Raw genomic sequence first — 14311 nt, forward strand, 5'->3', positions numbered from 1 at the left:
TAAATCCAGTTGCTGTTGCTCGCTATTAAGTTATGACACATACACACACACACACTGTGTTACAATGCTGTTTGAGATCCAGTAGCTTACATGGACTGTCATATTTGTGAATGTGGGGTCAGATAATGGTAATCACTGTAAACAGTCACCATGTCAACTGGCGATCACTGAGCCACTATAGTACCTGGGCTAATGGTAGGGACATTGTCAACTGATCATCATTACTGCAACTCTATTTGGGGTGGTGGTAGTCACCTTGTCAGCTGATCGTTATTGCGCCAATGGTGTTGGGACGTAATGGTAGTCACCACATGTCAGTCGGCCATCATTGCCAATCTTTATTATCAACCATGCAGTCAGTGTAATGGTAGTCACCGTATAGTGAATAATAACAATTTGCTACAATTTATGTCACAATAGTGATGAAAAGGTATGAGGGGGAACTTTTTAGAATCTTGCTGTAAAATACTGATGTATGGTACTATATGTTACGGTTCTGATATAAACTGGTGATTCATGGGTCATTTGTTTAATCTGTAACTGAGAAAACAATTCTTTACACAGTAGTAGTCATCTGCTGCAAGTTGTGGTACATACACCCTCAGCATTTGGTATTACTATGTAGTTTTAAGATCCAGTACGTGGCACCCACTGCAAATACACTGTCTGCTGTTGGTGTTAACAATACAGCTTTAAGATCAACATCTCATATCCACTGTGCATACGCAATGTCAACTACTAGTGTTACAACACTGTCATAACCTTCAGTAGCTGAGAACCGCTGCACACACACATACTGGTGTTACAGTAGAGTTTTAAGCTCTAGCAGCCAAGAAGTATACACTGTCTTCTTCTTGTGCTAGAATTTAGTTTCAAGATCCAGTGACTGTCACTAACTGACAGGTTACAAAGTTAGAATATTATATCTATTTTGAACGCTTATTTGTTTGTGTTACATATTATTGCCCTCTGTGCTTAGCATTATGGTTTTTTCTGTGTCATAGTATAACATAATATATTAGCAAGAGATGATAAATGTTTTTTTTACTAGAAGATGAAATTAAAACCACAACAGTGGCACATTATAATTTTTTAGTTACTTTTTACTGCTATTAAGTATGCTGTTTCGCTGAATTGTCATATAATTTGTAGTAAGTGAAGACATAATTACATTGGCACAAAGATGAGAGTTATCATTCACAACTGCTCCTTAAGTCATATGTCAGCAGTATGGTTTATTTGTGTCTTGCAATGTTCCTGAACAAATGATTATGTATCTGTAGGTTACATCAATACTGAATTTTATCAGTAGTGCGTATTCTTCAATGGTACAGAAGAATTGGGTTACAACAGCTATGCTACACATGTTTCCTACTCGAAATCTTACATATTTTGATAAATAAGTTTATTTTTGTGTGAGACCACACCTTCATTCACAATCAGAAGCGTGTAATCAATCCTGCGTATTTTAATAAGCACACCTACATGTGTATTGTACTCAGTATTTTTACGTATTCGATATATAATGTTATTTTGGTGCAAAGATCGTATTTTCTGGACATCAAACAATCATCTCTGTGTGGAAGGTTCTTGCATTATTATCTTTAACCTTGCTGTGTGGTGTGGCAATGCTACGTGCTCTCACTATGTATTCGACATATCACGAAATTTTCCTCGCTTTTTATGAAACGTACGTCAATTGATTTATTACATTAACTAACTCGTCAAAACGCACGACGTTTAGTACGGTTAGTTGTATTAAAGTGCTGGAAAATGTACCAGTGGGACGTAACCTCATGTATGTTCCGTATCATATTAATTAAAAAGAGTTATTTTAGTCATCCAATAATGTGAGTTACATTTTTCTAGTATATATTATGATGATTTTTCCTCATCCATCCCGAAATGGTGACTGGTGAGGTGAATCATTACTGAGGTGCTTATAGTTCAGTCTTTGTGGCATGGGTAACACACCCTCAAGTAAGCCATGTTCTATAAGCAAACACCTTCATGATTTTGGACAAGTAGTTTAGATACTATCGTAATACTGGTCTAATTTTTCAGATATTATGTGTAAGTTACACCCTCAAAGCATTTAGATGAACGTTTATACGTGAAAACAACATTGTCGGGCTTGAAGAAAACACTGTCTTAGTTGTTATCTTTCTCCCCACGCTACTTGGTCAAGTTTTGTCTTGCATAGTCACATTTAAGCCTGGATTGAAATGTCATCTGCTTGCTTATGGTATTCTTTCAGAAGAGTACACGTCTTTTGTAGAGCTATAAAAGAATTTCAGTGTGGAAATACCACAAATTATAACATTTACGCATTTTATACATGAAGATCTCATTGTCATGACTGACATAAGCATTGTTTTGCTGACACATATTTGTATACATTTTCACATGTAGATTCTGCAAGTTACATCATTATACATTTTTATGAATAATACAGGTCCTTCAAATACATTGAAGTTGGGGAAATTTAGGAAATTATGGCGTGTCTTTTATATTTTGGTAAATACACTCCAAGACAAAAAAAAAAGAAATAATTATCCAAATGGAAGGGAAATCGATAGATGAACGTGCTTGCACAGGCAAATACACGACTAAAATTTAAAAAAAAAAAAAAGGATGTTTATTCAAATGGAAGAGCTTCAAAAATTGATAGAAGGCATTGGTCCACCTCTGGCCCTAATGCAAATAGTTATTCGGCTTAACAGCGACTGACTGATTTATGGATGTTCTCTGAGGCATACGAGTATCGTGCTAAATTCTGTACAGATGGAGCGTTAGATCGGCAAAATCCCCAACGTTCTCAAGGATACCGCCGACGTACCGCTGTGCTGTACGGGTGCTTAACTTCAGGTTGTCGGACTGTACAGCAGGCGACAGTCAGGTTGGTATCCCACCACTGTTCAGGGCGTCGCTAGACACGTCTTCGGTGGTCATCGGAGCTCACTTTCGTAGCTGAACTCATCGTAGCAGTAAATTCAATTTGAGTCAATGAAATTCCACATCGAGGAAGTGTCTGGAGACCACCAGAAAGTGGAGGGTTACCAATCTGTCGCCAGCTACACGGCCCGACAGCCAGAAGTGATATTCTGGTATGCCATTTGTTTTGACAGAGCAGGCCCCTTTAGGTTTTCATACGCGGCACTATTAAAGCACAGCGTCACGTCAACAATAATCTACGCCGCGTATTCTTGTCCTACACGGCAAGTCATCCTGGGCTTATATTTCAGCAAAATAGTGTCCGCCCACAAGTGACGATAGTTTCTACTGCTTGTCTTGGTGCTTGCCAAACCCTGCCTTGGCCAGGAAGGTTGCCAGGTCCGGTCACCAGGTCTCTCCCCAGTTGATAAAGTCTCAGGGTTTATAGGCAGGTCCTCCTACTATTCCGGAACTTTGACGATCTAACATTCCACTTGGTCAGAATTCGCACGATGTCGCTCAGGAGGACATCCATCAACACTATCACTTAATGCCAAGCTCAAGAAATGCTTCCATAAGGGCCAGAAGTGGACCAGCACGTTGTAGACTTGCTACATTTCTGAAACTCTTTGTCTTGAATAAATCATCCAGTGATCCTTCTTTTTTCAAATTCTGATCTATGTTTGTCTGTACATATACATCATATCTATCGATTTCCATTCCATTCAGATAATTCCTTCTTGGTGTGTTGTTACTTTGTGATAGAGTGTAATAAAGTAATTCAGAGTCCGCGGCTCGTGGTCTTGTGGTAGCGTTCTCGCTGCCCACGCACGGGGTCCCGAGTTCGATTCACGGCGGGGTCAGGGATTTTCTCTGCCTCGAGATGAGTCGGTGTTGTGTGTCTTTCATCGTCATTTAATCCTCATTCACTCGCAAGTTGCCGTAGTGGCGTTAAAGATCTTGTGGAGCGGCGGCCGAACCGCCCCGCGAGGGGTCTCCCGGCCACCAACGCCATACGCTCATTATTATAGTAATTCAGAGACTACTGAAGATGGCAAAGACTCAGATGTCTCAGATGTGTGTGTGTGTGTGCGTGTGTGTGTGTGTGTTGTGAGCATGTGCTTACATACTTTTGAGTGGGAAATTATGTAATTCACATCTGATACGTGTTTTGATAAGTAATCGAATACTTTTGAACATGGCGTAAAATTCAGATCATTTTGATGCTTTTGAAAATGGAAAAGATGACGACGAAGCACCATAAGACTGTTTCGTTCCAATGGCTCTTAACATAATAGGCTATTACTTGGAGATCTAAATACAAATGGGTTTTCTTAAAACTCTCTTATTGGCCAATGAGTGTACCTTAAGAGGAAAAATAGCGCCAGATGGCGTGCCTATTCACTTGCTGTTTCGTTTCACTGGCTGGTAATGTGATGTGGTGTGATTGACTGTTTCGTTCTATTGGGTAGTAAAATACTGGGACGTGTCCGGTGGAAAGGGATTGGAAGAGGATGGAAGTGGGACATAGCTTAATAGGTGGGCAGCATGATGACATCGTGCACTATCCCCTGTCACTGCATGAGCTTCGGCTGTTGGATGAAGGTCAAATTGGGCCAAAGAGTACGTTGATATACTACTTGTGTGTAAACGCCTATATATAGGAATATAATACTATTGTATAATATTTATATCCTTATTTAGAAGCAACCAGTGGATAGCTATAGGCCTAAATTTCGTGCAGTAAGTATTCCTAAAAACGTTGTTTGCCATTTTACGATCCCACTGATAATGGGACAAAGGTGTTGCAACATAAATTTCAGTACTTAGCAGGTAAATGCGTTCTTCCATGCATAAATTTTTATGTATACAGATAGACACATTTCATTCTTTTTTAACAAGGCATCCTCAGTGAGTGTCCTGAAATATTAAGTGATATTTCGTTTTCATGCACTTGCTCTTAGAATTAAAACATTTTACACACCTATCTGGGAATAAAATATTGGGGGCGATCAAAAAGAGTCTGTCTGAGGCCGTTGCTGCAGCTTATATGAAACGTAACGCGACTCCGATGCCAGTATATGAGCAACGACATATAGGCAGGGCAACACTGTGGCGTTGTATCTTCCCAAAGTGCGTGCAGTAAAGGGAGAAACATGAGGTACGGCGACTTTATTACGAAATGAGTCCAAACAAGACAAACGTATTGTTATTCTTTCCATCACTTCCAAAGGACAAACATCGGTAAAGATCTGTCAGCGAATGAATAATGTGTATAAGGCAGCATGTCAGTCGAAACCCACCATTGTGGAATCACGATCCACGTTCTGTGCTGGAAGCGGTTCAGCACAAGACGCCAGTTGCTCTGGGAGGCCATCCTCGTTTGTTACGGATAAGTGGAGACACTCCAGCACCCACCTAATAGTCCTGATCCCTCGCCATGGGATTATCACTTCTTTGTTCCCTTTGAAAAGGGATCCTGCAGGATGAAGATGTGCGAAAGGCAGTTACGGACTTCTTGATGAAGCAAGACATAATGTTTTACCAAACGGGTATCTTCAACTGTTGGCGTCGAACGGATGATTGCCTCAATGCTCATTGCCGGATTGGCATACCGGTTCAGTACTTTACGGCTTTCGAACAGAAACTTTTTGATCGCCTCTTATACAAATTTACTCACTGCAATACATGCAGTTTACTACTTAAATATCACGTAATTTTCACCCATGTGGAGAATCTGTAGGGAGCCGCAGTTTCTCGTGTAAGATCAGGTGCTAACGATTGCCCAACACTTGGATAACAAGCAGGTATTTCACGAATATAGGCTGCTGCATCATCCAAACATTCGACTAGCTCGTCTGATGTGCGTCTTGCAATAGTCGCCGAGACGTCGGAATTCTATAGTTGACAATGCGGTGCCAAATTCAGAAGAGTTTTACTGTCTCTAAAACTGACACAGAGGAATCAGTTGTCCAGTAAAAACATCCAATAATTAAGCTGATTTCACCTAAGCCTGTTATAGACGGCCAGATAACTTCACTGTCACACTCAACACAGACTTCCACACAATCATTTAGTCAAGTGCAGTGAACACTCCCCCTCGTATGGCGTCAAATCTGTCTTTCCGATATACGTTCTATTACTCGCTAAATATTTCAGAGCTTTCGACTTCCGCCTTCTGCCAGCTTCCGGTCCCAATAATAATCTGAGCGCGGTAACTTTCCTGGAAGGCAGTAGATTTGGGAACATCGTTAAGAATAGTTCGAAAATTTATTGCTAAGATTTTGACGGTATAAGTTGTTTACTCTGAACGCGGTCTGATTTCGCTATCACCGTATCGTCTGGAGAATATTCAGCCGAGTACCTCAGACTACCGTCTAGCCTAAAAGAAACCCATGTGCTCTCTACACAGTCCATGATCGCCAATATGTATGTACTAGTTCAGAAAATTTTGAGTGCAAGTCTCATTTCCAAGACTTTCAACGAGTGAACAATTAGTACAGCTACCTATGTACCGCCCCATGTACGTCACCCCTAGTAGGGCAACAAGGACACCACCCCAAGTGGGTCACCCCAGAATACCGTTATCCAAGATGGCGGCCGTGACGCAAGTACGTGACGTCACGTGACGTCATGTGATGACGCGTTTGACGTCATTCAAGATGGCGATATGATAGATCAATTGGACTACCTCCACAAACCTAAGTCACATCGTCCTGGGAACTGGCGGAAAGTTGAATTTTAAAACGGAGATGGATCAATTAGGCTACCTCTACTAACCTAAAAATGGCGGGAAAGAAATGGCACTTGCGCTATCTCCACTAACCTAAGTCGCCTGTTCCTAGGAACGGGACGTACGCCTTTATTTAAGCAATTATAAGCACTATCAACATCAATTGTGTTCGCCATCCTCTTCGAATTTCGAATTTTACTCTAAGACCTTACATTCAATTCGAGTATAATTTGTTTAAATGTTTATAAATTTGTTTAAATTTATTTTTATTGTCTACCTACAGCATTAGTTTCCTGTTACCACCACAATAGGCTGAGATATCGGTAGCTGTATTTCATGCACTGGACGTAAGTCTTTATTTAAACAATTAGAACCACTACAAACTCCAAGTGTGTTCACGACATTTGCTCTAACAGCTAATGGGGATTAGTATGGTGTTTCCATTCAATTCGAATATAATTTATTTAAATTGATTATCTACGTCATTAGTTTTCTGTTACCGCCATAAGAGGCTGAGTTATCGATGCCTTGCGATAAGTCACATTGTCGTTCAGCTATATGTGTGCGAATTGCGCTGATAATAAGACACACACATACAGCCCGACGACAACGTGACATACCGAGAAGCATCGATAACTCAGCCTCTCGTGGCGGTAACACAAAACTAATGACGCAGATAATAAATTTAAATAAATTATAATAGAATTGAATGGAAACACTATACTAACCACCATCAGCTGTTAGAGCAAATTTCGTGAACACACTTGAAGGTTGTAGTGGTTCTAAGACTTACGGCCAGTGCGTGTAATACACTTATCGACATCTCAACTCATTGTGGTGGTAACAGGAGACTAATGCTATAGGTAGATAATACAAATAAATATAAAAAAATTATAAACATTCAAACAAACTTTAAAAAAATTATACAAATTTAAATAAAATTATATTCGAATTGAATGTAAGGTCTTAGAGCAAAATTCGAAGGGGATGCAAATACAATTGATGGTGGTAGTGTTTATAATTATTTGCATAAAGACTTATGTCCAGCTCCTAGGAAGAGGTGAATTAGGTTAGTGGAGGTAGCCCAACTGCCCTTTCTTTCCCGCCGTTTTATTAGGTTAGAAGAGGTAGCACAATTGACGTATCTCCCTTCCAAAATCCAAAATTCTCGCCACTTCCTAGGATGGTGTGACTTAGGTTAATGGAGGTAGTCCAATTGACCTATCTTGCCGCCATCTTCAATGACGTCAGTCGCGTCATCAGCTGACTTCATGTATTTGCGTCATGGCCGCCATCTTGGATAGCGGTACTTTGGGGTGACCCACTTCGGGTGGCCTTGTTGCCCTACTTGGGGTGACCTACTTGGGGTGGTACATAGGTTGCTCTATTACTTGAACATGTTAATACCATCATGCCAACAACTGAAGAAGCGGTGTCTGAATGTCAGATTGTGGATTCCAAAACGTTTGCCACGCTTAGCCAACGTTAGCAATGTTTCGTTCTCTGTTCGTTCATCTGGAACCTCCTGTATCCATGAATCGAGTTATTGTTGTTTCTTTACTGAAGTTTACACTTTTTTACGCACAAATATTTCTGAATCAACAGATAGAAAGGCGCCTAATAAAGGTAGAACTTAGCAAGATTTTGCTAAACTGTGTAGTAATAAAGTGTGGGGTAAACGCTGCTTAAAAAATTTGATGTCTTCAGGAGAAATTCGAAACATGAAAAAGAATTATATAAAAAAACGCTCCAGCACAACATTAAGGTGAAGTGATTTACTTAACAAAGCAATTAGACAGTGAATAGACCATTACACATTTTAGTAGATGTGCTTATCTGTGACTAGTGTCGATATTCCTGGGCATCGATACTTTTCTTTCGATACTTCTATGAGTATGAGGTACCCCCGACCACCGAGTCTTCAGAGGACGGTGTCTCCGAGTTACTGTTGGTTTTTTATCGACGTTTACACCAATTTATCTACAAATATTTCTGTATCAGCAGACATAAAGGCGACTAATAAATGTAGAACTTCGCAAGATTTTCCTAAATTAGGTAGAAATAAAGAGTGGGGTAAACGCTGCTTAAAAAATTTAATGTCTTCAGGAGAAGTTAGAAAAATTAAAAAAAGATAAAAAACGCTCCAGCACAACAGTAAGGTGAAGTAATTTACTTAACAATATGATGAGACAATGAATAGACTATTACATATTTCAATAGATGTCATTACGTGTGACTAGTGTCGATATTTCTGGGCATCGATACTTTTCTTTGGATACTTCTATGAGTAAGATACTTTCATTACGATGCTGCTTACGTGTAAATTTTTGGTACTTTCCGTTCAATACCGTGTAAGATTATTGCTTGTGCTCGTGCTTCAATTTGCGTTTCACGGGCCGGAAATATGTCCACTTACAACATAGGCGATGCATTGACTTCCAAATGGTCCGGTGGCGTCGTCATCGCCGGCAGCCACACATGGGCTGACGTAACGACTTTTGCGGTTGCAGACCACTTTGCGGCGGCCGTCGAAGGCCTGTCGACGGCAGGCGGACGAGCAGCCGGAAGTGACGTACGCAGAGCTGCGCCTGCCGCCAGCCGATGCGGAGCCCGCGGTGCGCCCGTGGCGGCGCCACGAGCCTGTCATCTACGCGCAGATAGACCACGTGTCGGCGTCGACGTCGGCGCTGTCGGCGCTGTCCCCGAGATCGCCACCACCGGCGAGTCTTCAGAGGACGGCGTCTCCGCCGCACAGCCTGCCCCTGCTGGAGCACATGCACACCGAGGTGGTCACGGTCCGCACGCCACTCATGTCTGGCCAGCAGGAGAGCTGCGTTTAGCGCGCCTGTGTCCACTGAAATGTTACGTCATCACGTACGAGGGTTACCCAACTGTCTGTAGAACATGTCTGTCAGTTACCAGCACCTATAGAGGCGCAAGACTTACGTTTGAGTCGATACTGGCACACCCATAATTCTGTGTGTAAAGTCCCATTTCGAAGACATGGGTCAAGTAGTAGCGTCCATTAGAAAAATGTCGTATTACTACCTTGATTTGCTGATAAATTCTTTAGATATACAATTAGTTTCATGCATCTCACCATCCTCATGTTCCTGTACAGCAAACCAAGTAAGTCATAAGTAACATTTAAGATTTGAACTGTCACGAACCTTTTTATGTATGTAGATTGAAGCGCAGAGTGAAAATTTGTGCGTAGGTAAGGGATACAACCCACGTCTTCGCCCTACTAGGCAGGTGCGTAGGTCACTGAGCCACCTTGGCACAGCAGTTCAGACACCTGGACGGATTATCCTGACACGCCTCCCTCTTCGATCCAAATTTTCACTGCCGCACAGTCTGCTTTATGTTCGCCATTACTCATGAATAGCATTACCGAGGCTCCCCTTTTTCTGGAATAGCATCGAACGTAAATGGGGGATCCAGCCTGAAACCCCTGGTGCAGGTACTTATAGAAATGTAATGTGTCATTTCACTTGTACCATCGCTGCACATGTCAGGAGACCCGGGTTTGATTTTCGGCCTTAGTGCAAATTTTCATTGCCTGCTGCAGCCTCTATACATAAAATTGTACGTGTATGAGGCCAGCAACTTCTCTGAAATTGAGTGCTTTCATTTTTCACGAATCTGTTGACTAATGTAAATGTTGACAAGACGTACGTAATGGAGTGTCACGTGGTCATATAAAAGTATTCACAGCATCCTTTAGGCGAAATACAAAATCGTTATCGCCAGGCAAAAATGGTTGAAATGGCTCTGTGCACTATGGGACTTAACATCTGAGGTCATCTACATCTACATATGCATCTACATTTATACTCCTCAAGCCACCCAACGGTGTGTGGCGGCGGGCACTGTCATTACCTCCCTTTCCTGTTCCAGTCGCTTATGGTTCGCAGGAAGAAACACTGCCGGAAAGCCTCCGTGCACGCTCGAATCTCTCTAATTTTTCATTCGCGATCTGCTCGGGAGATAGAAGTAGTGGGAAGCAATATATTCGATACCTCATCCAGAAACGCACCTTCTCGAATCCTGGACAGAAAGGTACACCGCGATGCAGAGCCCCTCTCTTACAGCGTCTGCCACTTGAGTTTGCCAAACATCTCCATAACGCTATCACGCTTACCAAATAACTCTGTGACGAAACGCGCTGCTCTTCTTGGGATCTTCTCTATCTCCTCTGTCAACCCGACCTGGTACGAATCCCACACTGATGAGCAATTCTCAAGTATAGGTCGGACGAGTGTTTTGTAAGCCACCTCCTTTGTTGATGGACTACATTTGCAAAAGACTCTCCCAATGAATCTCAACCTGATACCCGCCTCACCAACAGTTAATTTTATATGATTATTCCCCTTCAAATCGTTCCATACGCATACTCCCAGATATTTTACAGTCGTAACTGTTACCAGTGTTTGTTCCGCTATCATATAGTCATTCCCCTACAACTGAGAACTACTTAAACCTAACTAACCTAAGGACAACACACACATCCATGCCCGAGGCCGGATTCGAACCTGCGACCGTAGCGGTCGCGCGGTTCTAGACAGCGGTCGTCTATCGCCAAACAATAAAACATGAATAACACATGAAGATTAAAAATATACCACGACACAATGATGTAACTCATTACAGAAACCACATACCTTAGAGATATAAATCGGTCACACGTGTACAATTACCTGTCATCCTATCGTAATGGCTCAGACTATAAAAATTGTAGTAGGGAGTGTACTCATCCACGTTAAAAGTGTAATTGGCGTTAACGCTGTGAACAGATGCATACCACACAGAAGTGACTGAAAAGCTGATCACTGTTTACTGGTAGAGCCAAAGTTTCTCACAGAGGTATCCATACATCGACAGTGACTAGAACCTTACGATTACTAAACTGTGTGTCATCTGCTACGACAAGTAGTTGTGGCAGTCTAACAGGTGCCCTGTAGCAATTTGCGCATGTTACAGTCGTACTTGCAGTGACAGAAAACAAAATGTGTACAATTAATGGCTTACATGTACTCATAGCCACCGGTGTGAAATGAGTTGTAGTGACATTCATAAGTATACTGCTTTCATCGTACGGTAACGTTTATGGGACAGGTCTTACAGACATACAATGTATAGTACGTCTAGTGGATGTGTCTCAATGTATACTGTGTAACAGACAGAACACGCTCACTTTCATAGACAAGTAGTGATATTAGCATCTCATGTGACACATTAAAGCGACAGTTAGGTGTAATACCGATCAATTTAAATTTATATTGCGATATGATAACAGGCGATTCCCTGCAAATGTGAATGTGGTTTTAGTTGTGAGTCACATTACAGTGTTATGGCGCACTTTAATTTTTTGTATATCACACGTGGTTTCATAACCTGGCGATAACGATTTCATATTTCGCCTAACTTAACGCTGTGTATACTTTTATATGAGTACGTGACATTCCATAACGTGTGTATTGTTGTTAACATTTACACCAGTTAACAGATCAGTGACAGTTTAAGCCTATAATGTTACTTATATGTTAATTTATTTGGTATATAGGAACCTGATGATGGTCAGAGGACTGAAAACGGTTGCATAAATAAAGTATTTTATCAGCAGCTCGAGGCGGTAATCTGACGTTTCTGAAATGTATAAAACCTGTGGTGCACGACTTCATGAAAATATAACGTGATGAATTATTTACCTTTCGAGCAACCTCACCTTCTCAGGAGATAAGATGCCGCATTTTACCAGTGCCCATTCTTTCACACACAGAAAAAGAAAGTAGTGAACTTTCACTACAGCAACTCACAAAACACAGCGGACTTACATGAGGATTCAGTCAACTGATGCTAAAGAAATTCGTGCACACTCACCCCTGTTCCTTATTTACTTCATAACAGACTTCTGCAGCCTAAGACGGCTACAATCCACCAAATATATTTCATTGTTTCATCGTATGTGAGACCACAGTTTCGACGCAATTTCTGAATGCTGAAACTAATGATTATGTTCACTGTAGGCTGTCAGAAATTTTCTCATCTTTTCGTTATTTGGTTTTTATACAGATAATCTTCATTTACCTTGTGTTTTACATCGTTGGCCTATTTCCACCTGAGGCCATTTTCAGATAAAGATGGTCGGCGAAGTGTGTTTCATATGTAAAAGCCCATTTAGTCCTATATGCGTCAAAGTTCTGACAGTCTACGGTGGACTAAAAACGAGTTTTGCATTAGAGTATTACTGCAAGACGCTTATTTCAAGACACGTAACTGCTTTGGTTGTACGGCACTTAATAACTTCGACCAGTCTTCGTCTGTAACTGACATAATGTAAATGATAACAATACGACCATGTTATACCACATTGTTCTACTTCTGTGGTCAACGTGGTTATATGATATACCTCCGACACTTAAAAATTGGCTATTCCAGACAATGTTAAGTTGGCACTTAGTTCATCTGGTTTCCGAGCTTCCATTTCTATAACAAAACACGATTTTCCGCATGAAAGAAAACATGTCTCTGGAAGTTTTAAGTGTTGCGAAAGCATTTGATCACTATTCATTGTTATGTGTTGTATTTTAACTGACACTCGGAATATTTTAAGCTTATGTTATTGTAGGATTCTTTTGATCCCCAAACCATCTCCACACTTTAGACAAAATTACAAAGTACCATAGTTTCTTCCATGTCTTCACTTTGGTTTCTAAGTTCACGCAACAAATCAGTACGTATCTATCAACTAAGTAGATGAACTCTATGGCAAACCAGACGGTTTTGAACAGACGCCTCGTGCGTTAAGTAAAGGTAACTGGCCAGCAGTAGGTATTTATCTATGTTATCCATTGACAAATACTATTTGAATAACATTCTTGCGTAAAATAACACTTTTCAAACGTGAATGTGCCTCATTTTTGACAATAATTACGAAGAATATTTCATCACATACACTTTTAACGACAAGTGACGACCAAAGAAGATCGCCATAAGAACGAGAATTGTTGTCAACATACTGTGTCTGTTCTCTTCGAAATTGGTGTTGATGTGCTGATGATGTTCACTACGTATATAGTGGACGCATTGAATATAATCTTTAATAACGTGGTGTAGGATGCAGTCAGTCACTTGTTTAGACTTCCATTGTTATAGCTGTAAGGATTTGACTTAATTCAAGGCTAATCAACGAAGATAACTTCAAAGAATACAAATACAGGGCAGTGAAGGAAGTGGCGTTTATTTTGGAAACAAATTGAAATCTGAAAAGAAAAGAAACCGCATTCTCTCCAAGAGACGTCCATTTTTAGACCAGTCGTGGAAGCTGGAGTCGGGTATCAACGAAAACTACGGATCTCTGTTTCAACTGTAACAAATGTCGTTCCGTCTAGATATTGTTTATGAAATGTGTTTATCGTAACAATGTGTGTATATTTTTACTGATGTAAATGTTTTGCAAATCATGTGATGTGTACAACTTTGAATTATGGAGAATCTAATTTGCTGTATGTGTTTCATCGAAATAGAGGACTTGTTGTGAGTACACCCCTGACGTGCATTTACATAATATCAAAAATATAAAATATGTTGATAGATAAAACAAGGAAGACACGCCCTCTAACCAGTTTAGGAAACGTGAAT

This window comes from Schistocerca americana, chromosome 4 (assembly GCF_021461395.2).
Source record: "Schistocerca americana isolate TAMUIC-IGC-003095 chromosome 4, iqSchAmer2.1, whole genome shotgun sequence".
In the NCBI taxonomy this organism is placed as follows: Eukaryota; Metazoa; Arthropoda; class Insecta; order Orthoptera; family Acrididae; genus Schistocerca; species Schistocerca americana.